At 44.2% G+C, this 12,659-nt stretch overlaps 1 pseudogene; it reads right to left on the bottom strand.

Moving 5' to 3' along the window:
* Positions 1-1,911: 1,911 nt before the first annotated feature.
* On the bottom strand, positions 1,912-10,485 carry LOC119274737 (annotated as a pseudogene).
* Between the last annotated feature and the right edge of the window lie 2,174 nt (positions 10,486-12,659).

Below are 12,659 nucleotides of genomic sequence, written 5' to 3'. Positions count from 1 at the left end.
CAGGGAGGGGGCTTTTTGCTTTGACCTGTTTATAAAAATACACCACATAAAAATTAGACAATCATCGCCTTGTGTCAATTCTAAAACCCGGTCGATTTAGTTTGCTCCATCTAGTTTCCATGTTTGTGTTTATCATCACATAATTTTTTGATCCACTTTGCTTTTCACCCAAGCTCACCGTAGCGATAAGTCTAATGTTGATGGGCAGTGAATGAAGGCGATCTGCAGCCCCACTCAAGTTGCTAATTTAGTGATATCATGTTATGCATTTGCTCTACCTCAGGAGGAATTCTAAAGGTTTTGGAAGATTTTTTGGAACATCATTTTTCACGGTTACCTTCTCATCACTGAACTGGAATAACTCGATCGGTAGCACCATACAACAATTTTCATTCAAACCTGCCCATTTTAATCCCTATGCGTTCCAAAAAACATAGCCATGTGGATTCAAATACTTTTGATTGTATTTTAACATACAAGAGGCGGGGTGGTGACTTCGTCATTCTCAAGATTGAAATTGCACATTTGATCTACCGATGGTTGATTAGTGTCGGGATTCGGGCGGGCATCGTACAAAAATGTCCTACATCCAGCGGTGTTCCTCACGACCCGCCGGCTCGGCCTTGCAGATGTGCTCATAGAGATAGGGTCTACATGTGTAAAAGACGAGTGTACGTGTGTATATGTGAGCGTTTGTAATGTACTGTGTTTATACAAAAAAACATAAAAGAAGCGGAGAAGTTCACATGATTTGAACTGCTAAATAATGATGTTCATGAGCGAAAGATGAGAATAAGAATGACCAAGAACAGAAATTGTCGCCACAAACATAATTGGTGAAATTGGGGCATGAAAAAGGGAACTACAGACTTCTGTCAGTAATCTATACCAATATAAAACGCCCAAAGGGGCAGATCCAATTGTTCTCGGTCATCGAACTAAGTTAATCCAACGACCTAGACTGCTCCAATGGTGAGCGTTAAACGTGTTTAACGTGCAATTAATATCATACCAAATATTACACTAATCACAGAATTAACACAGAAATAACGACATACCTAATATCCGCGTGCAATTAATATATTATCTAAATATTAACGTAAGTTGCACGTGCGCATTTACTAGTTATAATAAATAAAACAATGTGCATCTCCAGTATTCCGTCACACAAACCTCCAACAAAGTTTCTAATTCGTTCAGAAGCATCTAGCATGTGTAGGGAACAACAATGGGCAACCTTTGAAGTCAATTGCTGACATACTCCCTCCTTTTTAGTTTATAAGGCTCAATTTAAAAATCTCACCAACCAAAGTAGATGATGAGTGATGGAATATTTTTTATAATTTGCAAAAGCACCCAATTAATGCTCTTGTTTTTCTCAAAAAATTATGTTTACGAATGCATTAATTGCAATGCATGCATGCATTGGTCAGTTTTCTCTCAATACTTGCATGCAATGATTTAATGCACCTTGAAGTCTGAACATGTGATGGGGAACAACCAAATTGAGCCTTATAAAATGAAAAAACTAAAATTTTGAGATAAGCCCTATAAACCGGAAAGGAGGAAGTAACCAGTAAGACATATTTCGTAGCCTTGAGTCCGAAAAAAAGTCCAAACCAGTTTTCCATTTGAAGCAACAGGCTGCTTATTCTCTTTTCAGTCCCAATAGCTATTCCAACGTCATTGCAGGTTGTATACCGTGCGAGGGTTTGGCCCTAGCATGAACACACTGTATCCACACACTGTCTTTTTCGCCAAAGAACCTACTCTTATGATATTTCATACTGTATATTGCTATTGGCACCTAAGCATAGCCATAGCGCTGTGAGACCATCATGCTGTATGAGTTATCCATAATTTTGACAACCCAACGTCAAGAAGATCGGACAAGCCACAAACAAGGTCATATTTAACTATGAAAATGTTAAAATTACCAACGTCAGATTTTTTAAGCATTGCAAAACAAACGTTCTATATGGCAATTTGTGTTGTTGTGAGGATGACAATTTCCTTTAGCAAGCACGGCAAATCCCGGCAAAAAACTGAACATTGCCAGGATTTGCCATGCTTGCTAAAGGATTGACATCCTCGTGACAACATAATTTGCTATAAAAAAAACTTTCATTTTGCCATGCTTAGATATCTGACGTTTGCTGGTTATCAAAGCGCTTTAATTATTGCTCTCGCATCCGTGCGTGGCTCTCTACTGGGAATTTACATGTACAACGGTGTGTGGTCGGTCACAAGTCCTACCAAAATTCTGCTCCCCGTGCGTGCAGCTACTACCAGTTCCATAACAGAACGGGGAAGACAAAAATAAAGAATGGGAACCAGTGGAACTACGTAACCTATTTTTGTATGAGCATGAAGAAAAACTGTTCCGTGTCCAGCCCGTGTCCTCCAGCTTCGCCAAGCTCCTTTGGAGAGGGGAGATCCGGGGGTTGGAGGAAAGAATGCGTATTCACAACCACGGCGCCTTCACGCTTCGTCTCCTCTGCAGCAAGAATGTGACATGCTCGCCTCTTGTCGGATTGCCGCGAGAGAAAACATGGTGTATCAGCACTGATGGACCGGATCTTGCAGCTGACGTGATCGATTCATTCGTATATCTCTTTTGGTTCTTCCGGTTTTACTACTGTTATTGTCCCAGCGGCTTTTGTTTGTAACCCAACTTCTGCCTCTCTAGCAACTTCACCTTGCTCTTGAGCTTCTTGTCCAGTTTCTTAATGTATTTCTCTTCCCTTTCACGGTCGGCAATTCCCGGCCAGAACACTTGGCCAGTTAACGGCCACAGCCATTGGTCCTTCCCGGGGCGCATGCCGTCATCCGCTTCCTCTGCTAGATCCTCGTCCATGCTTTTCAGGAGGGTGAAATCGAAGAACTTCACCCACATCTCGTTTCTTTCCTCGCGCAGATGCTGCTCTTTGCTCTCTCCACTGACAGGGTTAAGGTACACCATCTTCCTTCCACTGTGATAAGCCCAGATATTTACAAGGATTTCCAGGATTCGACAATAGCAGTGCCTTTTCTGAGGTAAAGATGATGGCTGCGTTGAGATGGCATCTATATTGAATTATAAAGACAAGTTAGGGGGGGAAATGGTCACCTCAGGTTGTGATGCTCCAAGCAAGCATGAAGCTGGCTCGGTATTGTTTCCATGCAAGCTATGAAGCGAATCAACAAACATCCTGCAAAACATGACTCAATGAAAATAATGAACACATAAAGATAAGTGAATACCTCCTGAAAATATGGATCATTACCTCGTGAACATGATGAACTTTAAAAATGACGGGGTGGGCATTACCCAACTATGAAGAGTAGACCAATAATCGCCATCATTAGGCATTGGCGGCAGGGCTGCAACGCCCTCTGGTAATCCGTACATATTCCTAAATGCGTCCTCAAAAAGAGTTCTGCCAAATAATAATGAAGGTAAAGCCTAAGCAAGCAGATTGGAATAGAGCATTGTATAAATCTCTTGCCTAATACACCATGGCAGCTACATCGTCAAACAATGATGCAAAAGGTAGGAACAAATAGCACAGGTCCCTTCAGATCAAGTTTGAAGCAAAGGATAAATGTAATAGTACACCAAAGACAAAATGATTTGGGGAGTGGTTCCTCACCCTACCGCCTGAACTCAAAGGAACATAACCAAAAAAAAGCTAAATAGAAACATGCGAAGACTTCAAAAGGCACCTGCAATGACCAGCATTTAGGCAATCACACGTTGACCAAAAGTTGGATGTTTGATCAGTATACATTGGCACCCAGTAGTATATAACATCCTCATGATTTTCCCCAGCCATAGTTTTCTCTAAGGTTTCTTCAGCACTTTCAGACAAGGAAACCTGATGAGAGAAAAAGATTAAAAACATAATCATATTCAGAGAATGCACAGTTGATATTTATGCCAGTCTCCAAAAAAATAATATAGGCAAAATGTACTTTTTTAGTACATAGTATTAAGCTGCAATAATATCAGATATCAAATTCAGAGAATGCACCATTATGACCAGCGGAACTATTGCTGCTTAAAAATATAATTATGTAGGATCATTGCTGCGTGAATGAATGACTGAAACGAAAAGTTACTTAATAGCTTTACTGGAGCAGGCCGTATAAATAGATATTGTCCACCCAGAAAACCTAAAATACCAGGGTATTTAAATTTGACCTGTGTGTTCAGGGTGTAGAAAAGTTTCTATAGCAGCATATACTGGACATAACACAAGAGAAGAACAAATTGACTTCCATAGTTCCATGGTTAAAATAAAATGATTGCAGAATCTGAACTCCTTTTCTTCCTGGAAGAATACAAGTTTCTCAACAAGTTCACAAAACTAATATGGCCAAAAGTGACACAGGACTGAGGAAAATCAATGAGAAATTCATAATTTGTACCTTCCTTCCAGCAGCTCGCCATGACTGGAAACCTATCCACGGTAACTTATGTACAGTATCAATTCTGTTCGCAATGGCAAACATAGCACCAAATTCACAAAGAAGATCACGATAGTACGCATCGTCTAGAACCGAAAGCCGCATAACAGCATCAACATCATCTGATCTGGGTCTCCTGCCTCCTTTTGACTGACACAAAATTTATCCAAAAAAAAAATCAGAAGTGGTGAATGCAACTTTAACTAGCAAGACCAACAGGTAGGAATAATACAATAAAGCATTGTGCCAATAAACATACATGAACTTTAAATTTTAATTGCTAGAACGGCTAGCAATTCCAATGAACTCCAAATTTTGATTCTTTAAAAATAACAATTAAACAAAGTGGAAATGATCCACACTGCCAAACTGAAAACAGAAGTTGAACACACAAGCACAGTTAGGTCAAACTGTGCCTGGACTTACAAGAGTAATGCCACGATATAAAGAACCATGGTGTAAAAATGGCCATGCGCCCTCTCCACGGTAAATCTCATATATACAGACGGGCTGCCCGGTTCTTTCCAGTTCACCTTCATCACGTTCATTTCCTTCAGGCTTCATCCTTTCCGATTTTCGGGCATTTCTGTACACCTCATCCCATGTTAACAGAGGTTTTTCCACCCTTTCATCAATCTACATAGCACAAAAGTATATGAAATTTTGTCCAGAATATTACATTTTAGTATTGTTCAAGAAGAGGGGTTATGTTAAAACAACAACGAAAAACTCACCTCCTCCATTTCTCTCATCTCAATGTCTTCAAAGATTTCAACTTCACTTAGATCATCCCAATCAGACTGGCTAGGGTAGTCATATGAAGAAGTATCATTGCTATCAGAATCGATTGTCCAATTACTTTGAGCGGATTCCCCTAAGAGAATACCAGCAATTCTTGTGTGGATATGTCTTTCATCTTCTGAAGAACTATTGCCCAGTGCAGCTTTCGACTCGAAAGGATCCCATAACCATGTCCTCTCTTTAACTTGAGAGAAGGAAAGTGGTAATCTTGCATCTGAAGGATAGTGCAACACACTTTCAAGAAGCTTAACATGAGCAACAATACAATCATATGCTAACATGTTTTTTGAAAGTAGCTTCCCCTCCAAAGCAACAGAATAGGCAGTGTCCAAAAGTCCCTTTTCTCCTAAAATCCGCATGAAAGCTGAAGCTGCTGTGCTTGGGTCATCAGAATTAAAAAGGAAGGCATGAATACCATCAGTAACCTGAAAATAACAAACATGTTTGTGAAAAGGATCTCCCAACACAACAGTGGCAAAAGCAAATACTCCCTCTGTAAGCAAATGTAGGACGTTTTTGCAGTTTAAATTAAACTGCAAAAACGTCTTACATTTGTGTACAGAGGGAGTAACATATTATGGAATGGATTAAGTAGCATACATATTTTGTTATAACAGTTAGATTTGGCGCAATGATTGGAATTTCAGAGGACATAGACCGCAATAACAAAGGAGGGAAACCAGGTTCCTGTCTTAAAGATCCATAGAGAACAATATCAACGAACATTAGCAGGTTTCCGATATCATGTGTCATGGGGAAATGCTTTACAGAATCATCAGGAAATCCCATATGAGATGCAAGTTCCTGTACAAAGAAAAAAAAGGATAGTCAGTGGAGCCAAAGATGACCTGATATGGGACAACCAGTAGCCTCCCTCTCCCATGTGTGTAATGAATCCATTTCACAGCACCTAAATGTTTATCCAAATAAACATATGTCACATATAACATGCCATGCATCAGTGGTCTAGTGCCTTCAGTCAAACATAGGAAGACCTTGTAGTCCGAACTCCTCTAAATAAAAATTGCTATTTTCTACAGTACAAGGCATTTCTGCCGAGATTCACGACAAAAATAGTTTATAATATTACCTGGAAAGCAGAGTTATAGGCGTCAGTGCCATTTCCACAGAAAAAGATGAACTGCACTCCCAATTTTTTAGTTCTTGCCATGTCCATGACATGTGGAGCTGATGCACGCAAGACTGTTACGTAATCCCATGGTAATTCATCAAAGAACAGGTAGCTCCCAACAACCAAAACAACAATATCTTCTTCTTTGATTCCATGTTGATTCCTTATAGTTCCTTGAGAATGTGACAAGCCGTATCGTTTAGCAGCCCAGATATCAATCGGAGAACCAGGAATCACCAAGAAATTCCCAGTATCAAGTGGAGAGTATAATAACTAAAATCAGAAAGATAAAAGTCAGATAAAGGCTATGCTCATCTTTAGTTTAATTATTTCAGAATACAAAGTTGGGGCAACACATACAGGGAGGTGGCTATCTGGAAACACAACGTTAGTGCATGCATTAAAATGAGCTCGCCAATCTTCAATATGATTTGGAACGGACAGATGCGGCTCCGGATAATTCCTAAGGTGCTGCCCAACAGCATCATCATGAATAAGCCAAACCACTGGTAGAAGTCGAAAAGGTTCCTGCATAAGACTGAACACAACATAAACGTGCTGAGTTGGAAAACAAATAATGTTGAGATAAAGGGGAAAGAAAATCCAAAATGGTAAAACAAAACAATAACTCGTTTAATAACACAAAATTTAGTCAAACGGCAGAATTGGAGCAGTTGTCATTTTAGGGTGTGTTTGGTTTTTGGTTGGACTGGAATGGAACGGGTTCGTTCTGCACCCGGTCAATATTCCTGTGTTTGGTTGAGGAATATACCCGTGAGATGCGGAACGCACCAATACTTCCGAATCGGTGGATTACATCGTTCCGCCTCCGCCCCTGAGGCTCTCCTCTCCCTCTTGTCTCTCCACTCTCAGCCGCCGCTCTGCCATCTCATCTCTCCAGCTCGTCTTTCTCCCTCACAGCCGGCCGTTTTGTCTCTCCCAGCGATAGGAGGAGCGGCCGTTCTGCCGCCGGCACATCTGGGCGAAGGAAGGAGGAGTGGCCGTCCTGCCGCAGGCACATCTGTGCGGCGGCAGCAGCTAAGGAGGAGCGGAGCAGTGGCCAGCTTGGGCGGTGCAGCGGCAGCGGAAGGAGCAGCATCAAGCATGGGCTGCGGCAGTGGTTGGCGGTTGCCGGTGGTGGCCTCACCTGCTAGGTGGCTGCCGGACGCTGCACAAATCAATTTGTTGAGCAGCACAGCATGAGCAGCTCGCGCAGCGCGAGCAGACGGCGGTGTAACACACATCCGGGTACTGGCCGGCGACTTGGAGAGAAATTGGCATACGGCGGCTACATCACGGGAGAGAATCGGGCTCTGCTCCATCGTCCACTCTCACTTGTGTGTTCGCCAGAAACTATTGATAATCACATACATGGATATTTGTACATGTTTGTTGTTGCCTTTTGCAATTGTATATTTGTGCATGCCCGTGGACCATTTATTGAGGATTCTTTCTAAATTTATTAGTAAACATATGATTGTGTATAGACTATTGATGTCATTTATTTGGCATGTTATGAAGCATAATACAAATTGTTGGTGATGAAAAAAAACTGTTGTTCTGAAATTCAAATAAAATGCTTATGAAAATATAATTACGTTGCATATATTGCCAGAAAAGCAAACACTAATTTGAACATTTCTCATTTCATTCCACCAACCAAACACCGAGACGTAACAGTTCTGTTCCACCTCATTATTCGTACCAAAGACAGGGATGGAACCACTCCATTCCTGTCGAATGGAAGTATGGAATAATTACATTCCGTTCCACTTGGTACTTCAACCAAACACACCCTTAGTTATCAGCAGAACCGGAATGCTTCTAGTACAACCAGAACTATTTCATTTTGGGAAGATTTGTCTTTGTCAGACACCTGTATCGCAATTATTACATTGTGCTCACATCAGAGCATATACAACCTTCCACCCAACCAATTACGTGGAATTCCATAACTAATCAGAACTCTACAGCTAGATAACAATAATGTTCAAAAGGTTCCATCATTTTCCTAGAGCATTTCATTTAAAGTGCTATATGAGACCATGACTAAGCTAAAGTAGATTAACTGTTCCAGGAGTTGATATTCCGATTTCTGGAAACATAATGTTGACTCCAGTCCAAAATCAGCAAAAACAACCAACTAAAACAGTCATAAAATGATGCAATTAAGTCTTAAAAGCTGTACAGATGGTTAAAAAAAAGTGGTGCAATTAACTAATATTAGTTTGTACTTTGTAGTCAAAATTGCCAAATTTTTTGCAACAGTAAGTTGACTATACCAGGTGGTCATAAACAAAGGTTGCAAATAAAGGAATTAGTTGATACAGTTATATATGATGCATACTGTTTTAGCTAAATTAGACATGGAGAAAAACAATATAACTGTATCTAAAATTGTACTGTGTCTCAAAAGAAACAAATCACTGGCTCACATTGAAACAACCCTTTTCCCTTCAAGAGAGCTTACGAGCACAGCATTGTATCTACAAAATCAGGTGCAGAGAGTATAAGCACCAAGAGATTAGTAAGAATAGCATGTAAATAAAGGGAAATGTTACATGTTAAGTGTTCAGTACTCACTTTGACCAATCGACATACTTCAGCTTCTCAAAGCTCACAACATTTACATGGCAAATAGTTTTCCAAATATCGTGAGCTTTCCCATCCGTGAATGCTAAAACCTGCCCCATAGCAACTCAGTCAACAAAAAAAGGTGCAAAGTTTTCTTGACATGGGATAAACTGGCCACCACCAGTTACAGATTACTCTCAGTCTACGCTTGTCGCAATTCGAAATATGCAACCAAGTGACAACTGGACTTTCACCAAAGAAGCCATCTGTCTACAGTGTTTCATTGCCATTGCAAAGCAACTCACCTCGACCTCGTATCTGAGTCCCACAAGACTTTTTGCCAAGGTAGTGAGCATCAGGGATTCTGCGTCTATGTTCATACTTCCCACAACCTGAAACAATGCAAGAGCCAAACTCAACTCCATGGCATGCGGCTGCAACAAAAATAATTCATACGTACGAGACTTTGACCAATAAAAAAAAACCAACTACCCAAGCAAACACGAGGTGCATAGGTAAGCATGTTTGTTCCTCCGCCCAATAATCTCTGATCAGTACAGATAAAATGATAAATAATTGTAGTAACACCAGCGATTGAACTGTCTTTTTCTTTGGCGAGGGGATTGAAACTGTCCACGTTTCACCTGGGTAAACTCCAAGCAGAGCTCCACTAGATATATAGATTTAAAATGAGCATTCCTCACCGGAACCGAAATTTTGGAACTGATGCAGCTAAGCTACGAGGTACTGAGCGCGAATTATATAGAGTATATATTTAAGTAGCGCGAGAGCGAGGGAACAGGCAGACTCACGAGCGCTAGCCTGACGGGCTCGAGGCCGGGCCACCAGCGGCGCGCGGATCTCGCGGCCTCGAGGCGGCTCTCGGTGTCGAACGCGCGCAGCACCATGCGGGAGGCCGAGAACCGCATCGTCCCTCCCCCGTCTGGTGGCGGCGGCGCCCCCTCCCCGTCCGCCGCAGCGTCGCCGTCGCCGATGGGGAGTAGCTGCCAGACGACGAGCAGGGAGGCCGTGAAGAGCGCGACGAGGAGGGCGAAGAACAGGTGGCTCGGGCGGCACGACAGTCCGGGTCGCCGCCGCCTCCGCACGGCGCCCGCGGCGGCGGCCGACGTGGGCCCACCAGCGCCCGCGGCGGGGAGGTGGTGGGCGGCGTCGGAGTGGGCCCCGCGCCGCCACATTGGAGCGGCGGCGGCGGCGGCGATCGGAGAGCCGCCTCGTCCCGGGGGGGCAGTGGCTTGGCTGGCTGGGCTGGGTCAGTGGGAGCTGCGCGTTGTTGCTACCATGCCCATGCGACTCGTCACCAGCCCACGAGTAGGGGTTTGATCGACTCGGGGTTGGTTCGGGTGCGGGTTTGGATTTGGCGGCGCGTCACGAGGGAGGGGGAGAAGGAGGAGTGAGGAGCAGGGTTGGGATCGATCAAGCGAATTGCCGAGCCGAGCAACCGCCGCGCCGCGGGGGGGGACGAACGAATCTGTGGACTTGCGTGGCCGTGAGAGCCCGAGCAGGACGCACTACCTTTCCTCTACCTCTGTCTCGCTGTAGCGTACATAGAAATATCGTATAATTCGTAGTAGTATTTGTGTTATTATTTTTTTTGGAGACACGCAAGATAAGGGAGGGGCGGTTGTGATTATGTTAAAATAGAAATGAATATTTGAACCAACCTGTGGTTGAATGGTTAGAAGGACTGTATATCCCTAGCCACCGGGGTTCTAATCATGATGCTCGCATTTATTTTTGAATTTATTTCAGCATTTTCGGCGATGCGCATTTAGTGAGAAACTGAGAGAAAACGTTCCCACCGATGACGAGGTGTCTACAGTGACTTCATAAATTTCAAGATGATAGCGTCGACCGACCGGCCAGAATTCAGAACGGTGGCCTCGGGCGCCGCCCAATCGGCTCACGTGTAGTCATTGGATTAAAACAGCACCGTGCGTCCAAAAACAGCATCAACGTCAATACAAGGTGCGCGCGGGAATAAAACACAGTGTGTCATGCTCCCATCCCCATCTTTACATGCCCGCATGTTTGGCGACTTGGCCGTTGGCGCCGCTCTACCCGTCGCCGAGCTTCGGTGGCGGCCGACGAGGTCACTGGTTGCAGCAACTCGAGCCTCCCAGGATCATCGTGTCGTATCCGTGGTCGTAGCGTCCCTAGTCACGTTGTCCCAACATGTCGTCCGTGGTCGTGTCGCAGTGCTGCCCCACATTTTGGGAGCCACAACATACGGTCCGCACACTGATATGTGAGCTGGTCATCCAAATCTAATCACGAACGTCTAATCACATTTAATGCAAATTTAAACAAACTAAACAACTTTTGTTCAAACTCAGATAATTTTTGTATAAAAACGGGTGGGGAATAAAACACAGTGTCTCATGCTTCCATCCCCATCTTCACATGCCCGCATGTCTGGCGACTTGGTCGTTGGCGTCACTGTACCCGTCGCCGAGCTTCGGTGGCTGCCGACGAGGCTGCTGGTTGCAGCAACTCGAGCCTCCCCAGGATCATCGTGTCGTATCCGTGGTCGTAGCGCCCCTAGTCACGTTGTCCCAACACATCGCTCGTGGTCGTGTCGCGGTGATGCCCCACGTTTTTTGAGCCACAACACACGGTCCGGAAATTGATACGGGAGATGGTCATCCAAATCTAATCACAAACGTCCAATCACATTTAATGCAAATTTAAACAAACTAAACAACTTTCGTTCAAACTGAGATAATTTTTGCATAAAAAATGGTGATTTTCATCTAAATCATAGTATATTCATTATATTCTTGACATATTTCAACTAAATTATAGAGCATTAGGCTATTGTAACCTAGCCTAAACAATCTTTGGCGCCTGTTTCTCGCAACATGTCTTCCCCTAGTCCGGTAGCAAGCTCGTCGGCCGACCATGAGCCGCGGGAACCGAAGCTTCAACATGAGGGGAAGAATAGTGGCTTCCGCCTTGGTAAAACGGGCAAGCTCACCGGTTGTGAGGCCCGGGAAGACAGTGGTGATGGCCTTCCATGTTCTACTTTTCCTTGCTATCGGCGGCGGCCTTGACGTGCCGACCTAGCGGCTGACGCGAGCTAGCGACGTTGTCAGTGTCGTCATCAAATTCCTCCGCCACTGTGTCGATCTCCGCGAGCATAGTGTCTTTCCGCTCACAAGTCGCGAGCGGTGCGGTAGGCAACGCCTTCTGCTCATCCATGTCCGCCGCCATGCCCGTGACAGCGTTGGCGGTCGCCTGGCCGCGAGCGATTTTGTTGGGGAACGTTGCAGAAAACAAAAATTTTCCTACGGTTTCACCAAGATCCATCTATGAGTTCATCTAGCAACGAGTGATTGGATTGCATCTACATACCTTTGTAGATCACGCGCGGAAGCGTTCAAAGAACGGGGATGAGGAAGGCGTACTCGACGTGATCCAAATCACCGGAGATCCTAGCGCCGAACGGACGGCACCTCCGCGTTCAACACACGTACGGTTAGCGTAACGTCTCCTCCTTCTTGATTCAGCAAGGGGGAAGGAGAGGTTGAGGAAGATGGCTCCAGCAGCAGCACGACGGCGTGGTGGTGGTGGGCTGCAGTACTCCGGCAGGGCTTCGCCAAGCACTATGAAGGAGGAGGATGTGTTGGAGAGGGAGAGGGAGGCACCAAAGATCAAGGTAAGAAGTCCTCCATCTCCCCACTAT

This window comes from Triticum dicoccoides, chromosome 1A (assembly GCF_002162155.2).
Source record: "Triticum dicoccoides isolate Atlit2015 ecotype Zavitan chromosome 1A, WEW_v2.0, whole genome shotgun sequence".
Lineage (NCBI taxonomy): Eukaryota > Viridiplantae > Streptophyta > Magnoliopsida > Poales > Poaceae > Triticum > Triticum dicoccoides.
The sequence above is the reverse complement of the archived record's forward strand: the minus strand, read 5'-3'. Positions and strand labels throughout refer to the sequence as shown.